Genomic DNA, 20,233 nt, shown 5'->3' on the forward strand with positions numbered 1-20,233 from the left:
AAAAGAAAACTCAAAGTCTTACTCAAGATGGCTACAAAGAAATTTCAAGAGTAGACAATCCATCATTGCATGCATCATCATCAAGCTTCACACTTAACATGCAATGGCTTTATCACAATACCAACCTTGACCAAATACCACTTCCATGGCATAACAAGGATTTGAACCATGGCTAACATGAACATCAAGTTGGCAACTAAAACATGCATGAATCTCATGACACAACCTCATACATACCTCAATCTTGATGCAAGTTTAGCCAAATATCCTTCTAGATCTCTTCTAAACAAAGGAAATGAAGCAAAAATCTCTTTTTCCTCTTAGTATTTTTGGCCAAAAAGGAGAGAACAAGGATGAACAAATTTTTTTGTTTTCTCTTCTTGGTTGCACGGCAATGGGGGGAATGCTACTCTCTCACACACATTTTTTTTTCATTCTTTTCTTACCCATGCTTATTTGTTTATTATTTCTCCCTAATGCCCAACAAAACATGTTTCATGACATGTTTAGCCCATATCTCTTTGTCATGGCCGGCCATCACTTGTAAAAAGGGGAATTTGCCATGCAAGTCCATTATTTTGCATGCATGCTTTAATTAGTCATCACACATTTCCCTATCGTACTTTCAAAGTTCACTACTAAGTCCTTTCTTGTGGAATCATGTTTCATGACATGTTTAGCCCATATCTCTTTGTCATGGCCGGCCATCACTTGTAAAAAGGGGAATTTGACATGCAAGTCCATTATTTTGCATGCATGCTTTAATTAGTCATCACACATTTCCCTATCGTACTTTCAAAGTTCACTACTAAGTCCTTTCTTGTGGAATTCACCTTTATAACACTAAATCAATCATCATAAAATGTCATACATGAGCACACACATATTATAGGCATCAAAATAAATTTTAATTATTTTTATGCCTCGGTTTTGTGGTCCTGAAACCACATTCCGACTAGGGTCAATTTTAGGTCATCACAACTCTCCCCACTTAAGAAATTTTCGTCCCGAAAATCTTACCGTAAATAGGTTTGGATATCGCTCTTTCATAGAGTTCTCGGTCTCCCAAGTAGCTTCTTCTATCCCGTGCTTGAGCCATAACACTTTCACTAGCGGAATCCGCTTGTTTCGCAACTCTTTCACTTCTCGTGATAGGATACGAATCGGTTCTTCCTCATAACTCATATTAGCTTGAATTTCAATTTATGATGGACTAATCACGTGCGATGGATCGGATCTATAGCGTCGAAGCATCGAAACATGAAAGACATCGTGAACCTTTTTGAGTTCAGGGGCAAAATCAAACGATATGCCATCGGACCGACTCGCTCGGATATCTCATATGGCCCAATGAACCTCGGGCTCACTTGCCCTTACTACCGAATCGAGTATCTTTTCCAAGGCGATACCTTGAGAAACACTTTATCACCCACCGATACTCGATATCCTTACGCTTCAGATCCGCGCACGACTTCTCGACGATCGGAGGCTATCTTCGGACTTTCACGGATTACTTTCACTTTCTCTTCAATCTTTAATCAAATCCACCCAAAATCTTGCTTTCACCAAGCTCATCCAAAACAATGGTGTACGGCATTTACGACCGCACAAAGCCTCGTAGGGTGCCATCTTAATACTCGATTGAAAGTCGTTGTTGTAAGCGAATTCAATCAACGGCAAATACCGCTCCCATGAACCACTAAACTCGAGGACGCAACATCTCAACATATCCTCAAGTATCTGAATTATCCGCTCGGATTGACCATCGATTAGGGGTGAAAGGCGGTGCTAAAATGCAACTTGGTACCCAAAGCTTCTTGCAACTTTTTCCAAAATCGCGAGGTAAATCTCGGATCTCTATCCGACACGATGGAAATAGGCACCCGTGTAATCTCACAATCTGAGAAACGCACAATTCGGCTAATTTGTCCATTGAAAATCAGACGTCGGGGGACAAAGTGGGCCGACTTAGTCAATCTATCTACCACGACCCAAACCGCATCCTTCTTACTTGTCGACAATGGCGGTCCGGATACAAAGTCCATTGTGACTCGATCCCATTTCCACTCGGGTATAGTGATTGGTCAAGTAATCTCAAGGCACCGATGTTCCACTTTCACTTGTTGACATATTAAACATCTCAAACAAAGTCTGAGATGTCTCGCTTCATACCATGCCACCAAAACCGGCGTTTCAAATCATTGTACGTCTTCAGACTCCGGGTGGATTGCCATTCGGCTACAATGGGCTTCATTCAAAATTATCGAAATAAGTTCAATTCTTTGGAACACACGACGACTTCTCGAACCTCAAACAATCGTCATCATCGATTTGAAATTCGAGTCCTTGTTCGAACACACTCACCGTTTTGCGCCAACTCGTCGTCGACTTTCTCGAGCTTCTCGAATTTGATGTATCAATAGTGGTTTGGCTTTCAATTCAGCTACTAACACACTATCGGATCGAATGATAAGTGCACGCTCATCGCCAGAAGCGAATAATGATTTACGACTCAAGGCATCTGCAACCACATTCGCCTTTCCCGGGTGATAGTTAATGACCAGCTCGTAATCCTTTAACACTCGAGCCAACGTCTTTGTCGCAGATTTAAGTCTCTTTGGGTCATCAAATATTTGAGACTTTTGTGATCCGAGTACACATGGCACCTTTCACCAAATAAGTAATGTCGCCAAATCTTTAAAGGCGAACACGATGGCGCCAATTCGAGATCATGAGTCGGATAATTTTTCTCATGTGGCTTTAATTGCCTCGACGCATAGGCCACAACTCGACCTTCTTGCATCAATACACAACCTAACCCAAGTAGGGAGGCGTCGCTATAGATGACAAACTCTTTGGGACTCGGGTTGCACTAGAATTGGGGCTTCACCAAATAAGTTTTCATTGATCGAAACTTTTTGGCACTTCTCCGTCCATTCAACTTAACATCCTTTTGGAGTAACCGTCATCGGCGTGGCTATCATTGAGAAACCTTTACAAATCGTCGGTAATAACCTAAGAAGCCCCAAAAAGTCTCGAACCTCATAATATTTCTGAGGCTTCCAATTAAGTATGGCTGAAATTTTATTCGGTCGACTCGAATACCGATCAGATACCACATGACCCAAGAAGCTAACCTCTCTTAACCGAACTCACACTTGTTGAACTTAGCATATAATTGCTTATCCCGTAAAATTTGCAAAGACTAACCGCAGTGTTCAAAGATGTTCGGTCTCATTTCTTGAATAGACCAAGATGTCATCAATGAACACGACTACGAATCGATCCAAATATGGTCTCAAGATCCGATTCATTAAATCCATAAATACCGCGAGGGCATTAGTGAGCCCAAACGGCATCACTAGGAACTCATAGTGACCATATCTCGCTCAAGGCGGTCTTGGGTACGTCCAAATCTCGGATTCGCAATTGATAATAGCCCGATCTCAAATCTATTTTCGAGAACACCGAGGCTCCTTCAGCTTGATCGAACAAGTCATCGATACGTGGTAACGGATATTTGTTCTTTATCGTCGCTTTATTAAGTCGACGATAGTCGATCTACAACCGCATGGTTCCATCCTTCTTTTTCACAAACAACACTGGCGCACCCCAAGGCGAACAACTCGGGCGAGCAAAACCTCTATCCACCAATTCTTGCAACTGAGCTTTCAACTCCTTTAATTCCGTTGGTGCCATACGATACGGAGCTATTGAAATTGGAGTGGTACCAGGTACCAATTCGATGCCAAATTCTATTTCCCGAACAGGTGGTAAACCCGGCAATTCTTCAGGGAAAACATCCAGGTATTCACAAACCACGGGCACAGATTCGGGTTTCTTTTCTGATTCCTTGTCATCGAGCACGTATGCAAGGTACGCCGCACCCTTTTCTTACATATTTTCGGGCCAACATTGCGATATTACATACCGGCAACCCTTTAAGTCCGTAGACTCAACCCGAATTATCTCATTATTCGCAAGCACCTCAAATCGATAGTCTTGCTTTTGCAATTTACAACCGTGATCGTGCATGGTCAACCAATCCAAACCAAGAATAACGTCAATTCATCGAACGGCAAAAGCATCAAGTCCGCGGAAAACAAGAACCTCGGAACACTAGGGACTTTTCTTGCACACTTTGTTGACAAGCACGTAATGACCCAAGGGTTTGACACCGAATTACAAACTCGAGAGACTCAATAGGCAAAGTCTTCTTTGGATGCTAAGGTTTCACATATATAAGAATGAGTAGAACCGGGGTCAATCAAAGCAATCACATTAGTATTGAAAAGAGTGAAAGTACCGTAATGACATCTAGAGAGGCAAGATCCTCGCGTGCGCCGTATGGCATAAGTCCTAGCAGGGCACGAGCCTCGGATCGATGGTAGCATCTCTAGATCCTCTCGACCGCCAACGACATTGCCCATATTTCTAGGTGGCCTACCTCGGCGATGGTAGCACCCGGTTTCCACTCGACTTACATTCTGCTCAAGCATCCTCGGGCAATCCTTCATAAAGTGGTCGGCCGATCCACACTTATAGCAGAGCGATCACGAAACCAACAGCCCCGGATGCCATTTGCCACAATGTAGACACTCCGCCCTCTCTCGGCGATCATTTCCACCATCAGCGATCAAGTGACTCGTGTGGTCACAGGGGTCGATCGCGTCCTCGTCTAGAAAAGCCCAAACGCCTCTAGACCGGCTCACATCATCTCGAAATCTCTTCGATGCTGTTGAAGAGACTTTCCGAGGACCTCTTTCGAATTCTTCTTGTTCCCACATCAACTTTTTGTTTCTCCTTTCTAAGCTCTTCGACTTTACAAGCTCGCTCAACAAGTACTACTGAACTCTCGATTTCGAGAATGCCAACGAACATCCTTATAACATCATTCAGCCCATCCTCGAGCGTTTACACATAATGGCTTGGACGAAATGCATTCTCGCAGCGTCGGCTAAGCCTCACAAATTTTCGTTCGTAGTCGATGAATCGACATAGAACCTTGCTTAAGATCAAGGAATTCCTTCGCTTTTGGTCGATGAATCTCGACTAATATACTTTTTTCTAACTCGGTTTGAAAGAATTCCCAAGTCACTTGCTCTCTAGGCACCACAAGTCGAGTACTCCACCAATAGTAGGCGGACTCGCGTAGCAAGGAGATGGTACACTTTAAGCACTCATCGGGTGTACAGGATAGCTCATCGAGCACCCGGATAGTGTTATCCAACCAAAATTCAGCTCGCTTCGGCATCATCATCATCCGTAGCCTTAAATTCAAGGGCCCCATGTTTTCGAATCCTATCGATTGGGGCTTACTTGACCTTATTTGGTCACCACCGGAGGTATTGTAGGTCGGGGTTGCATTTGTCGGAATGGAGGTTGTGGAACAGTAGTGTTAGTTCGAATGTATTGATTAAACCATTCATTCATCACACTATAAAAGGCTTGCCTAGCCTCATCATTCGGATTGTCGGCCATAGGTTGAGAGTCCGGTATTGTCCCTTGCGCGGAGCAGCGCCACACTCTCCACATCATCACTATTGCTCTACTGGGATCGGATCCATTGCAATAAACAAACACAAAGTCAAATTGTCGAAATCACCACACTATCGATTCATCATTTAATGGCATGTATAGCTAGACCCCAAACACATCACGGTAGTCCTAGAATCGACTAAACCGTAGCTCGATACCAATAAAATTGTAACACCGAACCGAGACCATCGCCGGTGTCGAACACGAGGGTTAACAAGCCAAGTTCACATATTTTGCCCCCAATTTGACATTTCCAAATAGTTGAAAAGCTGCGTCACCGTCGCCTTAAAAATCATATCTCGAGTTTCAAAACTCGAAACTGGTTTCAGAATTTTCCCTGAATTTAGACTCATATATCCATTCATGGATTTATTTCTAGAATTTTGGTCGGGCCAATTGGTACAGTTTATTAGCTAAAGTCACCCATGTTACAGGGATCGACTGCTCTGACATTCACATAACCAAATGCATCATTTCATTAATACACATTCTCATAATCATTCTTACTTCACGCTTCATCATTATATACTTTTACAAAGTATCAACCATTCCAATAGCTGAAATTCGTTAGTCGATTGAGCGAATGTTGCTCAAATATGTCGACTTTCCAATGCACATATAAACGTACCTTATTCTTTGGGCTTTTCGAGCGTACTAATTGAATTTATTACAGCAACCAACACTCACCTCCAGCCCAAGCTTCTTCGGAATACAACCGGATATAACCACGTGCACGAATGCCTTCGGGTCTTAGCCGGATAGAATGACTCGCACGAATGCCTTCGGTCTTAGCCGGATGTAGCCACTAGCACAATTGCCTTGGTCTTAACCGGATATAATTTCCACATAATTGTCTTGGGCTTAGCCCGGTATCATTCAATTTCTCATGCACACATACATCAATAATCATTGGACATACATATTTCATTTTCGTTACTAAGGCTCAAACACAATTATAATCACTAGCATAATCGCCTTCGGGACTTAGCCCGGGTATCATTCGAATACTCATACACACATAAATCAATAATCAATACATCCATATTTCATTCCACATAATTCAATTAAGGTCACTTCTTGAGGACTTACCTCGGATGTTGTCGAACGGCTTTTACGGCTATTCGATCACTTTTTCCTTCCCCTTGTCCAATTGTGGCCCTCTAAGCTCTTGAGCTAATTCAAACAAATTCAATTTATTAAAACCTCATTGTGCTAGCTTATGGCCGAATATGACAAGGAGTTTAAATGGTCAAATGGCCACCCTTTAGCTTGAATACACAATGGTCATGCACATTTTATACTACATCAAGCAATTCAATACAATTCATTCGGGCATCAAGGAAAAGCTAAGGCCTTCAATAGGCTACCTAAGGCCGAATATACATGTCCATGTTGAGGCCAATTATGCACTTAATACCACACAAAAACAGCATGCATTTTACTAGTTAATGCTTGCATGTTGTAGCTCAAAACTTATAATATAGCATCAAGCACTCATATGTGTGCTAGGTATAATGTGCTTGCAATTTCACAAGCATTCTTCAACATCTTCTTCTTTAAACAAACATATTCATCACTTACTTCATAGCCAAAACATCATGTGCAAACATATATATACATATATGAGCATGGCCAAATTTCAAGGTGTCCATAGCCATCTAAAGCACAAATTTTAACTAACATGCAAGAAGCATGAACCATGCTCATGAATGCATCATGGCGAATACATCATAATCATGCCCTTTTATCTTCAATCATGGTTAAACAAAAGAAAACTCAAAGTCTTACTCAAGATGGCTACAAAGAAATTTCAAGAGTAGACAATCCATCATTGCATGCATCATCATCAAGCTTCACACTTAACATGCAATGGCTTTATCACAATACCAACCTTGACCAAATACCACTTCCATGGCATAACAAGGATTTGAACCATGGCTAACATGAACATCAAGTTGGCAACTAAAACATGCATGAATCTCATGACACAACCTCATACATACCTCAATCTTGATGCAAGTTTAGCCAAATATCCTTCTAGATCTCTTCTAAACAAAGGAAATGAAGCAAAATCTCTTCTTCCTCTTAGTATTTTTGGCCAAAAAGGAGAGAACAAGGATGAACAATTTTTTGTTTTCTCTTCTTGGTTGCACTAAGCAATGGGGAATGCTACTCTCTCACACACATTTTTTTTCATTCTTTTCTTACCCATGCTTATTTGTTTATTATTTCTCCTAATGCCCAACAAAACATGTTTCATGACATGTTTAGCCCATATCTCTTTGTCATGGCCGCCATCACTTGTAAAAGGGAATTTGACATGCAAGTCCATTATTTTGCATGCATGCTTTAATTAGTCATCACACATTTCCTATCGTACTTTCAAAGTTCACTACTAAGTCCTTTCTTGTGGAATTCACCTTTATAACACTAAATCAATCATCATAAAATGTCATACATGAGCACACACATATTATAGGCATCAAAATAAATTTTTAATTATTTTTATGCCTCGGTTTTGTGGTCCCGAAACCACATTCCGACTAGGGTCAATTTTGGGCTGTCACACTAATCATTGTCATATATCTCCCTACTACACTATTGCCATATCCTGAATTTTAACACCAAAAATAATCAACCATAACATATGGCATAAAAATCGAATTACCAAGACTTGCGACCTAACATTATAGAACCAAATCCAACCGAACATTTATGCCATTTTCGCATGGCTAAAAGTTTACATACCAAATTTCAACAAAACATATTAGCCTATACATGCCGAAATGTTCTCCTAGACCAACTAAAAGAGGATACCAAAAGTTGCTAGCCGGTGTGATGACTTGATGACAATCCCGAAACACGCAAAAAGACGAGTCCAAGAAACCTAAAGTAGGTGACAAGCAAACACCGAGTGAGTATATAACTCAGTAAGTCATAAGCATTACATTGCCGTTCAGTAATAATATATCATAAGAGAAAATAAATAATGCGGGATTAAAATCCTCCATCCACACCCAAACTGTGCTATAATTCCTTAGGCATTTTGGTTTAATCTCATACCAAGCCCTACTTTGATATTTCATACATTACACCATATGACATTGGATGCATTTATCTTCAAGTATAATCACCACATAGGTTCAAGACTTACCAAGCTCAATCCCAAATATAAATAAAATGTCTATTCCTCATGAGCTCAAGGTGTTTACTGCATCACTGTCCATGATTGACTCGATAAGGTTGCACACTTAGAGCATGTATATTTATTAGAGAATGTATAATAAGCCCGCACACTTAGTGCTTAATAGTCGAACTCGCACACTTAGTGCTATATAATCAAACTCGCACACTTAGTGCTATACAATTTGAACCCGCACACTTAGTGCCAATTCATGATCATAAATGTTTACACCCGCACACTTAGTGCCAAAACCAATAACTCAATACATCTCACCTCTTTTCTTTTTCATTCAATACTTTCATCACCCCATGCATACATGTATATATATAATTATCATTCCATTCAGCATCATTACATAGACGTTATGACCATTTAAATTAATACAAAATATATGCTTAATGACTTACCTTATATTGGATGAAATGATTCCCAATCGACTACTCGATTATCTTTGCTTTGCCTTTGTTTGATTCTCCCTCTTTGATGTCTTGATCTAAAATAAATACATTTAGTAGTTTAATTTTCTTGCTGGATACTTATGTGTATAATTTAATGGTTTTCACCCCATTTCACAACTATCCTTGTTCAAAATATCAAAACCTCAACCATTATTCGATTAATGCTTCAAGGTCGAATGTATTATCACTATTAAGTTAACCTAGTCTCAAGTATTTTTAATCCTAATATACAACATCATGAATCAACTCAACCTTATAAGCCAATATTACTCCTTTAATCGATTGTAAAGAGTTAACAAAGAAAAATATATTTTCACAAGCATATACACCTATATGGCCGATTATACCAAATTAAATTTAACCTTACTTATTCAAAAATCTTCATTCCATACTATCATCCTCCTTCTAACCCAAACAACATGCAAGTGACCTCCAATGTTAGCACTTAGATTCACGGCATGATGCCCAAACCACCATAAAAGCTCCAACTTTCTTAACATTACTAAGAGTGCCTCCAATTACTAACTTAACCTATCATAAAACTAAATCAACAATTCAAAACTTACCTCTTACTAGCTAAAGAAGAATGCCGAATTTCTTTTGGTAAGTTCCCCTTATTTCTTCCTCTTCATTCAGCCAAGAAGATGAGAGAAAGATGGACACTTTTTTTTTGTTTTCCTTCTTACATTCACGGCAATGGGGAGGAAACAACTACTCACACTTTTTTTTTTCATTTCTTTATTACCCATTCTCATTAATTTATTTTTTCCACCCATGATGCACCAACAAAACATGTCTATGACATGTTTTGCCCATAATTCTTTGTCATGGTCGGCCATTAGCAAATTAAAGGGGAAATTGACATGCAAACCCCTCATTTTTGCATGCATGATCAACTAGTCATCACACATTTCCCCATCATACTTTCAAAGTTTTCTACTAGGTCCTTTCTAGTGAAATTCACATTTATAACTCTAAATCAAAACATCAAAATGTCACACATGAGTTAACACATATTATAGGCATCAAAATAAATATTAAATTATTTTTATGCCTCGGTTTTGTGGTCCCGAAACCATATTCCGACTAGGGTCGTTTTAAGGCTGTCACAATATTCGTGCTAGAGAAGATGCTTCTGCACTAGATGTCATTACTAGTACATTTTCTCTTCTTGATACTGATATTACTGCTGTGATTGATCTTCGTTTCACACATTCATACATATGCACAAATTTAGTGCCTATTTAAAATTTACCTGTTGAATTCACTAAATTTATGGTTAAAGTTTCAAACCCCCTAGTCCAGTATGTTATGGTGGATAAAATTTGTAAAAACTGTTCGTTGATGGTAAAGGGTTATTGCTTTTCAGCTGATCAAATTTTGTTACCTTTTGATGAATTTGATGTGATTTTAGGAATAGATGATGCAGTGGTAAATTGTAAACAAAAATATATTGTATTGAAATGTCAGAATGGTGAGTTACTCCATGTTGAATTTGATAAACTGGATGGGTTATCCAATGTGATTTCAGCAATTTTAGCACGAAAATATATCAGGAATGGGTGTGATGCTTATCTTGAATATGTTTTGGATACTAAAATATTTGAGTCGAAGATTCAGTTAATGCTGGTTGTTTGTGAATTTCCTGATGTATTTCTAGAAAAATTACCTGGTTTTCCACCAGTTAGAGAAGTGGAGTTCTCTATAGACCTTGTTCCGGGGACAACACCAATATCCATAGCACCATACAAAATGGCTCCTATCGAATTGAAAGAATTGAAAGCACAGTTGCAAGAATTGATTAATAGAGACTTTACTCGTCCTAGTTTTTCACCTTGGGGTGCACCGATTTTATTTGTAAAGAAGAAAGATGGATCTTTGAGATTGCGTATTGATTACAGGTAGCTCAACAAAGTCACAATAAAGAATAAGTATCATTGCCTCGTATTGATGACCTGTTTGACTAATTGAAAGGTGTCACTGTATATTCAAAGATTAATTTCTGTTCTGGCTATTATCATCTATGGGTGAAAGAATCAGATGTTACAAAGATAGCTTTCAAAACTAGGTACAGGCATTATGAGTTTCTTGTGATGCCGTTTGGTTTGACCAATGCACCTACAATATTTATGGATCTGATGAACAGAATCTTCAGACCATATCTAGATAGGTTTGTAGTGGTATTTGTTGATGATATTCTAGCATATTCTTGATGATCGCTAAACTAACTAAAAATTTGACTAAGGCAAGCGCACCTATCGAACAATAGTATAGTTGTGGTGAGACTGAAAATATCGTATCCACAAGGACTAAAAGTACTAGTAATTACTATCTTTTTATTATCTAGCCCAAGAATTAAAGGTATGTTTTTAAACTAAAATTAGTTATTTAATTAACTAAGAACACGACAGAGGTAAAAGTTGAAAAATACTGTTGGAAAAATGATGGAGAAGACAATACCCAAGGAAGAATCCACCTAGACTTCACTTATTACTTTTGAATTAAACGATTTATGCACTTGACTTAATCCGTAGAAATCCCTTATTTTTGTTAATATCTCTCTCGAGACTAAAAATAATTAACTCTAGGTTGATTAATTGAAATCTCTTTCTAATTAAAACCCATATTGTCGCATTAACTCGATCTATGGATTCCCTTATTAGATTTGACTCTAATCCGGCAGATTTATGTCATCCTATGTCTAGGATTGCATTCAACTCCGCTTAACTATGCTATATCTACTCTTAAACAGGGAATTTTGCTCCACTGAATAAGCATATCAGACTTGAATTAATATCTTGAAATATTAAAGCAAGAATTAAGAACACATAATCAAGAATAAGAACAAGTATTTATCATATAAATCAAATAGTAATAAGATTTGTCTTAGGTTTCATCTCCCTTAGGTATTTATGGAGTTTAGCTCATAACAATGGGGGAGAACATCTCAAAATTAGGAAAACAAAAAAAACATAAAGAAACCCAAAAACTTCTAAGGAAATTGAATGAAGATCTTCAGTCTTCAAGTAGATCCTACTTCCGAGCTGATTCCGATGGTTGTCTTCGAGTATTCTCTACCTTCTACTCTCCGTGTCTCCTTTGATCCTCTTCTAGAGTGTTTATAAAAACTTTGGAATGCCTAAAATTAGCCTTTTCCAAATAGAATTAGACTTGGGCTCGACAAGGACACGACCATGTGTCACGCCCGTGTGAAGGTGCTCAAGTCGTGTGCAATTCTTACGTGATTTAATGTTGACATGGCCATGATACACGGACGTGTGGATTAGCTGTGTGGGAGTGCCTAGGCCGTGTAAAACACTGAATTAGGCTCATTTTGTCCATTGTTTCTTGCTCTTTTCGCTTTCCTAAGCTCTCCTGAGTATAAAACATGAAATTAAAGGATTAGGAGCATCAAATTCATTAAATCTTATGATAAATCATCCAAAAATATGCCAAGCACGGGGAAAAAATATGCATATATTATGGTTTATCAAATATCCCCACACTTAAGCATTTGCTTGTCGTCAAGCAAAATCCTCACTCACAACTAAAATTCATTCTTCTCAACTTATAATTCTTATAAAAAAAATGTTTCGAAATAATCCACAGATAATCATCAATTGAGAATTCACCTAATAGAACATTAAAGTTTCAAACAATCCAAGTTGAGCATTTTAATCATAAAATCATAGGCATCCCCCTTTATCTAAGTACTTACCTTTAATTCCAAATCGACAAGGGTTGATATCCTCACTAAAGATTCACTCAAATCACTTAAAGTGTTTAAGGTTTAATAATTAAGCACTCAATAGTCAAACATGAAAAAATATTACCATAGGCTTGCATGAAAATCAAATCTCCACCACTAAAAATGAGATGATACACAAATCAAAAGGTCTTTAACAGGGTTGTAATGGGGCTTGGGTTAAAGGTGTGGATAAAGGCTGAAAAATATGGTTAGAATCGAGATTAATTTAATAAATTACCAAACTTAGAAAAATAAAGATAATTACTGAATTACAAACAAGTGCCAGAACTAAAACTATCCAAAACTAATGAAGTTAGCTTTTTCTCAATATAATAACTTTAACTTATCCAAGCTCTTTATAACAAAATGTAATTATATGAATATAAATATACGATTTTTTTTAAGAATAAGAACAAGTATAAAAATGGAAAGTACATAATAAGAAATAATTCAGCAACTGAAATGAACGAACATAGTTAGGTAACTAATCAAATCAAATCTTGATAAAAAAAGGAGTCAATAAAAAGGGAGAAATTCTTAACGAATCAACAAGGGTTAAGTTGTGGGTTATCATTAAGCGAAAAATCAGGAAACAATGGTTAAGGCTTAAAAGGGTTCAATAAGGGTCAATTATGTGGGTAGGCTTTTTTATGGGGTAAGTGGGTTAAAACCTAAGTGCCTTTATCATCTCAGTATATCAAATCAAAGGTGTGGTCTTGACATGCATAATCGAAGCAAATTCTATAATAACAAATCAATGTTGACACACTCATAACTAATAAAATAAGTGAGCAAGAAAGATATATGCTCTAAAAGGCTCAAAATCTCACAAAAGTTATGGGTATTTGATGTCAATCCTGTAAATTCAAAACTTTAAGATAATACCTCAATTCAGGGAAACAACCTAACAATATTAATTCTCAAAAGTCAACTTATCATGCTTGATTCTCTAATATCTTAAAGCTTAACAATCAATGCATTATTACCTATGATTTAATTCAAAACATATCAATAAAAATTATAAATCAATCAGAATTCACTCTAATAATAATATGAGAAAATTATTTGAGAACAAGATAAAATTCAGGGATTTTTTGATAATCATATAAATAACCTCCCCACACTTAAGATATACACTGTCCTCAATGTACAAAGATAGATAATAACAATATAAGCATAATATCATAAGAGAGGGAGTGAAGCAAAACTACCTTGAAATTTTAGATGCAATCCTTGGAATAGCAAAAGCTAGAATTGTAGATTAGGCATGAGTCTGAGTTACTAATAAGAAAATAAACACAACTATGGGAGAGAATTAAGGGATTACTCGATAACAACCAAAAAGATAAACATAATTCAAAATATAAAACAGAAGTCTTCAAAAATAAATAAATTAATTAAAATTAAAATTAAAATAAAAAAAATAATAATAATAAAATAAATGGACTCAAAGGTCCTCATTATCGGATGCCTCGTGGGTCGACGGTGCCAAAGGAGAGATGTGAAGGTGGTGGCAAATCTGTCGAAGAGTAGCATTAATGCTGTCGAACTGCTCAAAACACTGCTGCTCAAAGCGAGTGAGTCGCTCGGACATATCTGTCAAGGTGGCAGCAGTGGGGCAATGACTCTGTGTTGGTGGTGGAGGTGGGTCCTCATGAAGGGGAGGAACATTTTTAGTAATGTCCTCTAGATCGTCCTGACCATCAAAACGAGCTAACAGGTACTGAGGTGGATCGAATCCATGACGTCGCTCGATCATCCTCATGTGGATCATACTAGAAATTCCTTGAGGAAACATCTGGCCTACTAGTCTAAGTGTCGATGACATCTCTGGCGTGTCGAAGAGACCGAAGTGTCGAGTGAGATGAGTCACATAAGGGCTAAGGAAGATGGGACCCTTCTTGTGGTGATCTGTCTGATGGCGAAAGGTGAGAGCAATGAAATAGGCTAAGTCAAATATGTGGCCAGTCGCCATGCTCCAAAGATAGTACGCGTCAGTAGTGCTTACAACTCCTGTACTCTCTCTCCTACCAGTCAAAGTGTGAGCTAATAAGGTGTGAATGTATCGTAGAGCTGGAGAAAGAGATGTCGCCTTCGAATGACTCGCGTCATAAGGGATCTGACTGGCTATGAGATTGTTCCAACAGCATGAAGGTGAGTAATGGATGTGATGGCGGGGGTGAAGAAAGTTATCCGCAGGCTTAAACTCATTTATGTAGACGCCCAAAGCTGTGCCAAACTCAAGGACGATAATATGTCGCACCAAACTACCCAGTTGGAATGAAATGGTACCATGCTCGTCATGCAATGACATCACGCGCTGAAGGTAGAATGTCGAGCAAAACTCCAAAGTAAGCTCTATATATGTAGGCTCGACGATATCAAAGAAATGGTCCCATAGTGTCATATTAATGAAAGCACGGACGTCATAAGCTAGTCTGACCTGCTCCAATGCGGCCCAGTCAATGCATCAGCCCAAACCTAGTGGTCACACACGCAGGAGTTGGAATAAGTCCTCAGGTGGGTCTGCAGAGAATCGGAGGTAGGGATGACGAACCTTGATAGAGGTGCTCGAGGAGGTCGCACCAGGACCTTTCCACTTTTTTGAAGTAGGGACTGCGACCTTGGACTTGCCACGAGTGTTTGTCATTGTAAAGCTGAAAATAAAATATTCCAATAGGAACAAAAACTTCACCAATCAAACACATGGAGAACTGTAGAAGCAAACATGTGAATAAGGAAGGAATATAACTTGAAGGACTTTAGTGTGATAAAATTAACCTGGGTAAGATATAAAATCTATTCCTATATGCCCTAATACCCAACAGGCAAGAACTAACAGCGGAGTAATCATCTTACTAAACTAAGCAACCACGATGGCAGAAAAATTAGTATGCAGAACTAATAGGGACTAATTAATGTACATATGAAAGATGTAAATAATAAAGAAATAACCAATCTATAAGACCATCAGAGTAATAAAAATTACGAATGAAGAGAACACATAGCAAGAAGCATCATGACAAAATAATGAATTAAGCATAACCCAATACTGTTCCTAAAAAAAAGAAATAATAATACAAGTAAGAACCATGAGACTAAATTAAGAAAAGTAATCAATAAGAAATTTCAAGAATTCAAATAAAAGAATTAAACTAAAATAAAGTAAAATAGAATAAAAAGAATAAAAAATAAAGAAAATAAATGAAAGAGAACCAACGATGGTGATCGGAGCTCTGAGAATCGATGGGAACGCGATGATTGAAGCGGAGAGGGTTGTACGATAAAATGGGAATCGAGGCTATTGGCTATGAAAGGGAAGGAGGATGAGGGTGATGAAGGGACGGAGATGGGAAAAATAGAAGGAAATGAAGAAAAGATGGAGATTTGATGGGAAGAGAAGGGGATTCGGGCGACATGGGGGAAGAGAAGGGAGGGCAAAGGGGAAAAGGGTGTGTTGGTACAGTCAGTGGCCGAGGAAAGGTAATCGGCGGCTAGGTGGGACAAAATTAAAGAAGAAAAAAAAATAATACTTTAGGGTTTGGGATTAAGAGGGACACAGTCGTGTAACAGTCCGTGTTAGGCCACACCTCCATGTCACATGCCCGTGTGGCTCGACTTCCAACTCGTGTTCATCAAGGAATTAATAGCCCACTCGTCACACGCCTAGGACACATCTATGTGTACTGGCTGTGTGGTTTACACGGCCGTGTCGCATGGCTGCGCTTTATGTTGTTCGCTTCTCCCACGCCCGTGTGGCTCGCCCACACACCTTTGTAACCTACCACACGCCCGTGTCGATCGACCGTGTCTCGTACACGGTCATGGACCTTTCCTTTGTAACTCTCTAACTTGTTAAAATTCAAAAAATTAAGCTTCAGGTTTCACACGGCCTAGGACACGCCCGTGTGTCCAGGCTGTGTACTTCCCACTGTCGTGTCGCATGGCTGTGTGGATTTATTACAGGCCGTGTGCATGTCGACTTGTGGGAAATTTCAACCCTGTTTCCACACAGCCAAGGACACGCCCATGTGTCCAGGCCGTGTAGGTCACTGTACCTGCATAAAAAAACACGAAAAATAGATAAAATAAACGTGTTAGTGGTTTTAGTGCTCTGGTTGCCTCCTGAGAAGCGCTTATTTAAAGTTTAAGCTCAACTCACCTCATATTTGCACGGTCATGGTGGTTCGAGGAGTTGAAACTCCTCATTCTTGCTATCAATCTTATCAAAATAAGGTTTTTGACGAGTACTATTTACCTTAAAAGTGTCGAATTTGGAATGAGTTACCTCGACTGTACCGTATGGGAAAACGTTGAGTACTGCAAAAGGGATTGCTCTATTAGGTTCAGATGTGGCAACACGAGGGTCTGCTTCATCTAACAGTACTTTGTCTCCAACCTTAAGTTGATTCAATTCACTTTTAAGTTTATCATGACACTGCTTTGGTTCATCATGTAGTCTCGGTTTCTCCTTAACTTTTTTCCGCCATTCATCTAGTTCCTCGATTTGTAATCTTTGTTCCTCAATAATTGTTTGTGGCTCCATCACTTTATCCCTAGGGATTTCTTACACTGAAGTTTGAGCCAAAATGTTATTCTCATGGAAAGAACTCGTAATATCATCTCGATCACTAGATAGTCTAACGGAATCACGAGCTTGAAGTTTAATCGTGTCATCACCTACATGAAGCGTTAGTTCTCCTGTACCAACAACAATAATAGATCTAGCGATTACTCAAAGGGGTCTACCCAAAATTAAGGGTACGTCACTGTCCTAATCCATGTCTAAGACAACAAAATCGACTGGGAATATAAATTTGTCAACTTTAACAAGCACATCTTCAACAATACCCCTAGGAAATCTAATAGTTTTATCAGCTAGTTGAATACTCATCCTATTTTGTTTGGGTTTCCCAAGACCTAGTTGTTTAAACACTTTATAAGGCATGACATTAATACTAGCCCCTAAATCAGCCAAGGCATTTTTAACGTCTAAACTACCAATTAAGCAAGGAATAGTAAAATTCCTTGGATCTTTTAATTTGCTGGGTAGTCTATTCTGCAAGATTGCCGAGCAAACTACATTTAACTCCACATGAGATCACTCATCTAACTTCTATTTGTTTGCTAAGAGCTCCTTTAAAAATTTAACTGCGTTTGGCATCTGTGAAAGAGCTTCAATAAACGGTAAGTTAATATGTAATTTTTTAAGTAGTTTAAGGAATTTACAGAATTGTTCATCAGTGTGGTCTTTCCTTGTCGCACTGGGGTATGACACATGAGGTGTATACTCTTTACTTGTTGATTTTGGTTCATTATGGCTCAAAACAACCTTACCCTTACCTACCACCTTTTCTTGCCTCGGTTCTGGTTCATTTTCAACTAACCCTTCTTCGTCGCCCACAGTAATAGCATGGAGTTTCTCCCTTGGGTTAGTTTTAGTGTTACTTGGCAAGCTACCTTGTGATCATTTAGAGATCAACTTGGCAAGCTGTCCTATTTGAGTTTCTAGCCCTTAAATCAACGCTTGCTGGTTCTTAAGCGTGGTTTCGGTGTTTTGGAAGCATGTTTCTAACACTGAAATGAACTTTGTAAGCATCTCTTCAAGGTTCAGCTTTTTCTCTTGCTAGTAAGGTGGCTGAAAGCCTGGCAGTGGTGGTGGTCTTTGATTTCCTTGTCCTCCCCATGAAAAATTTGGGTGATTCCTCCAACCTGCATTGTATGTATTACTGTAAGGATTATTTTGAGGTCGAGGATTATTACCTATATAGTTCATTTGCTCATTCTCCATGTTAGGACCGTAGGGTGGGTATTCTGAATTGCTCGTTCCACCTCCACTTGCATCGCACTGCATTACTGGATGTACCTGCGTAGAACCAATTAAACCATCAATCTTTCTATTCAAAAGTTCTACCTGATTTGAAAGCATAGTAACCGAGTCGACATTAAAAACGCCGGCTGCTTTTGTCAGCTTTGTCCTCATAACTTGCCACTAATAATTGTTCGGTGACATATCTTCTATGAACTCATAAACCTCTTCAGGTGTCTTATTATTGGTGGTTCCACTAGCAGCTACGTTGATAATTTGTCTAGTTGAGGGATTCAAACTATTGTGGAAAGTTTGAACCTGAAGCCAAAGAGGTAACCCATGGTGAGGGCACATTCTCAATAAATCCTTGTATCTCTCCCATGCTTCATGAAGTGTTTCTAAATCCATCTGCACAAAAGAAGAGATATCATTCCTCAATTTCACCGTTTTAGCCGGCGAAAAATATTTAAGCAAAAATTTTTCGGTCATTTGTTCCCAAGTAGTGATTGACCCTCATGGTAACGAGTTCAACCACTGTTTAGCCTTATTCCGTAATGAAAAGGTAAATAACCGAAGCCGAATGGCATCATCAGAAACGCCATTGATCTTAAAGGTGTCGCAGAATTCCAGAAAATTTGCTAAATGAGTGTTTGGATCCTTGTCCTACAAACTATCAAATTGAAAAAATTGTTGTATCATTTGAATCGTGTTAGGTTTCAGTTCAAAATTATTTACAGTAACAGCAAGTCTAACTATACTCGATTCAGTTCCTATTAAAGTAGGTTTAGCATAATCATACATAGCACGAGGAGCAGGATTCTAATTTACTGGATTTGCAGTAACTACAAAGGTAACGGATTATTCTGATTATCGGCCATCTCTTCAGTAAAATCTGTAATGTCCTCTTGCTCTTCTTCTATGTATTGTAAATTTCACCTTACTTCTTTTCGGTTTTTGTGACCTGTACTCTCTATTTCACTATCGAAAAGCAAATGTCCTGACTGGTTCCTTCTAGTCATAAACTACAGACACCTGTCAGAAGCAATTAAAAAGAAAAATTAGAAAAGAAAAATTAAACTAAAAACAAAAAGTAAATTGCAATAAAAGTAAGAATGGATAAAGTAATAAAAATCAAGCATTCATAATATCTTAGTCCCCAGAAACGGCGCCAAAAACTTGATGATCGCTAAACTAACTAAAAATTCAACTAAGGCAAGCGCACCTATCAAACAGTAGTATAATTGTGGTGAGACCGAAAATATCGTATCCATAAGAACTAAAAGTACTAGTAATTACTATCTTTTTATTATCTAGCCCATGAATTAAAGGGATGTTTTTAAACTAATATTAACTATTTAATTAACTTAGAACACGAAAGAGGTAAAAGTTGAAAAATACTGTTGGAAAACTGATGGAGAAGACAATACCCAAGTAAGAATCCACCTAGACTTCACTTATTACTTTTGAATTAGACGATTTATTCACTTGACTTAATC

At 38.4% G+C, this 20,233-nt stretch overlaps 1 non-coding gene across 1 annotated transcript; it reads left to right on the forward strand.

Moving 5' to 3' along the window:
- The first annotated feature begins 19,071 nt into the window (after positions 1 to 19,071).
- On the forward strand, positions 19,072 to 19,178 carry LOC128282845 (small nucleolar RNA R71). Its single transcript, XR_008273198.1, has one exon. It is a non-coding gene; the product is annotated as a small nucleolar RNA R71 (small nucleolar RNA).
- Positions 19,179 to 20,233: the final 1,055 nt, after the last annotated feature.

Source organism: Gossypium arboreum, chromosome 10 (genome assembly GCF_025698485.1).
Source record: "Gossypium arboreum isolate Shixiya-1 chromosome 10, ASM2569848v2, whole genome shotgun sequence".
In the NCBI taxonomy this organism is placed as follows: Eukaryota; Viridiplantae; Streptophyta; class Magnoliopsida; order Malvales; family Malvaceae; genus Gossypium; species Gossypium arboreum.